At 49.1% G+C, this 3,312-nt stretch overlaps 1 pseudogene; it reads left to right on the plus strand.

Annotated features, from left to right (window-relative positions):
* The first annotated feature begins 453 nt into the window (after positions 1 to 453).
* LOC127047334 (uncharacterized) lies at positions 454 to 2,636 on the plus strand (annotated as a pseudogene).
* The last annotated feature ends 676 nt before the right edge of the window (positions 2,637 to 3,312 follow it).

Genomic DNA, 3,312 nt, shown 5'->3' on the forward strand with positions numbered 1-3,312 from the left:
AGATAGGAACTGGGAAGAGAGAGTGAGGTTGACATCGTGCAACTCTCCCTCACTTTAATCCAATTCTCAACATCATATCATATCAAATCATATCAAATCCTGTGGCGATGGGCAAGCGACGAAGCAGTAGGTGTGGATACACTGGGAGCTGTACCCGCGGACCTGCACATGGGCGGCTCAGGTATAAGGGTCGTTCCTCATTGACCGACGCAGCAGTGGAGCTCGGTATCTTCTTGAGCGACTGAGCTGCCCTATTCAGGATTGCACAGCTCACCTCCATAGAATGAGGAGGGGGCTAGAAAAGGTGCCCTAAACATTGCCTGCTTCACCTTACCCTGGCCAGCATACCGCAGCTGGCAGGGATCCCACAAAAGTGGTTGAACAAAAACAAAACTTAGAGTGACACCGATCACCATTGGCACATGGAAGGTGTGTACGCCACTTGACAACATCATGGCAGACAGACCAGAGAGAAGAACAGCACTTGTTGCCAGAGAGCTTGCATGCTACAACATTGCCATTGCAGCCCTTAGCGAAACTCGCCTTGCTAATGGAGTACAGCTGTCCGAGTTAGGCAGAGGCTATATATTCTTCAGCAGTGGCCGCAGCAGTGATGAGCGTCACAAATCTGGAGTTGGCTTCGCCATCAAGAATCATCTTGTTCGGAAACTTGCCAGTCCCCCCAAGGGTGTGAATGACCGACTCACGACAATGCAGCTTCCACTTTAAAAAGGAAAACAAGCTACTTTGATCAGCGCATACGCTCTCACAATGACCAACCCAGAGGATGTGAAGGATAAATTCTACGAAGAACTAGATGCTCTGCTATCATCAGTGCACCGTACAGACAAGCTGATCCTGCCTGGCGATTTTAACACAAGAGTCGGATGCGATGCCGCAGCCTGGGAAGGAGTCATGGGGAAAAATAGAGTGGGAAAGTGTAACAACAATGGCCTGTTACTGCTGAAAACTTGTGCAGCACGTGACCTTCTGATCACCAATACGGTCTTCTGCCTCCCTACCCGTAACAGGACTTTGTGGATGCATCCCCGTTCCAAGCACTGGCATCTGATCGACTATGTCATCATCAGGAGAAGGGACAGACAAGATGTCAGGGTTACAAAAGCGATGTGCGGCGCTGATTGTTGGACAGATCACAGGCTCATAGTATCCAAAATGAAGCTCCGTATCATGCCAAAGAGATGACCACAAGGCTATAAGGCTCCCAAAAGGATCAACATGTCGAAGCTGAAGAACAGCCGCATCACTGAAAATCTAGCAGAAGACCTAGAGAATGAGCTTGTTGATCTTCGCATTGAGGATGACGCTGAGAAAGACTGGGAGCGATTCCACAACACTGTCCATACAGCTGCGTCGAAGGTATTGGGGCCCTCCACATGCAGGCGGCAAGACTGGTTTGACGAAAATGATGCAGAAATCCAGGCCTTACTTGCTGAGAAGCACTGCCTGCATCGTGCATATCAAAACGGCATATCAGCGGCAAAGACGACTGCCTTTATCAACACTCGCAGAACAGTACAGAACCGACTGCGCAAAATGCAGGACTTGTAGCTGAGCACCAAAGCAGATGAAATACAGGCGTATGCGGACAGGAACGACTATAAGCATTTCTATGAAGCCCTCAACACACTCTATGGTCCACAGTCTTCTGGGAGCTTTCCCCTCCTGAACTCTGATGGCACTGTGCTCCTTACAGAGAAGACACAGATTCTCCAGAGATGTGCTGAACATTTTGAAGCAGTTCTCAACTGCCCCTCAGTCATCAATGATGAGGCCATTGACAAGATGCCCCAGGTTGCAGTCAATGACTCCCTGGATGCTTCACCAGAAGAGGACGAAGTGAAGAAAGCCATCAACCAGCTGTCAAGTGGCAAAGCCCCAGGGTCAGATATCATACCAGCAGAGGCGTACAAAGTCGGTGGACCCGTGCTGCTATGGAAACTCACTAAGCTGTTTCAGTTCTTCTGGAAGCAGGGATCCATTCCACAGGAATTTAGAGACGCGTTCATCATGCACCTCTATAAGAGGAAGGGCAATCGCCAGGTATGCGACAATCACCGTGGAATCTCGCTGCTCTCTACAGCGGGGAAAGTTCTTGCACGGGTTCTGTTGAACTGATTAATCACTAACCTGGAGCAAGGCTTACTGCCAGAATCACAGTGCTGCTTCCGCAAGGGACGTGGGACTATTGACATGATCTTCGCTGCGCGTCAGCTACAGGAGAAATGTCAAGAACAGAATCGTGAACTCTACACAACTTTTGTGGACCTCACAAAAGTGTTTGACTCTGTCAGACACCAGGGCCTGTGGAGGATCATGTCGAAATTTGGCTGTCCAGACAGATTCATACGAATGGTACGTCAATTTCATCATGGTATGATGGCTCGTGTCCTGGATGATGGTGAAACATCTGAGCCCTTCCCAGTCACCAATGGTGTCAAGCAAGGGTTTTTTTTTTAGCACCCACTTTGTTCAGCATGATATTCTCTGCCACTCTGACTGATGCCTTTCAACATTGCACTGAAGGAGTAAGGCTGAAGTACAGAACTGATGGGAAACTATTCACCTTGGTGATGGCACGCAGTCACCTCAGATTGCAGGAAACTGTACTTTGAGACTTTCTCTTTGCCGATGATTGTGCTCTGAATGCTAGTACAGAGCCAGAAATGCAAGCCAGTATGGACAAGTTTTCATCTGCATGCAACAACTTCGGTTTCACCATTAACATCAAGAAGACTGAGGTCACGCAGCAGCCAGCTCCCCACATTCCGTACTCAGAACCATCCATCACTGTAAATGGACAGAGACTTCAGGCAGTGGACCACTTCACGTACCTGGGCAGTACCCTTTCCCGAGCAGTGTCAATTGATGATGAAGTAAACTGCAGAATTGCTAAAGCCAGCTCTGCATTTGGCCGATTGCACTCCAACATCTGGGAATGTCGAGGGATCAGCCTACCAACGAAGCTGAAGGTCTACCGAGCACGGTACTTCCAACTCTGCTGTACGCCTGCGAGACGTGGACTGTCTATCGGAGGCTCAATCACTTTCACATTTCCTGTCTGCTAAAGCTTCTAAAAATCAGATGGCACGACAAAGTGCCTAATACTGAAGTCCTTACCAGAGCCAGTCTGCCGTCAGTTCACACACTGCTGATGAGAGCCCAGACCAGATGGGCCGGACATGTCATGAGAATGTCAGATGAACGCACTCCTAAACAGCTCTTCTACGGAGAACTCACCCAGGAAAAGCGCTCCCATGGAGGACAAAAGAAGCGGTTTAAGGACATGCT

Source organism: Gopherus flavomarginatus, chromosome 3, assembly GCF_025201925.1.
Source record: "Gopherus flavomarginatus isolate rGopFla2 chromosome 3, rGopFla2.mat.asm, whole genome shotgun sequence".
In the NCBI taxonomy this organism is placed as follows: Eukaryota; Metazoa; Chordata; order Testudines; family Testudinidae; genus Gopherus; species Gopherus flavomarginatus.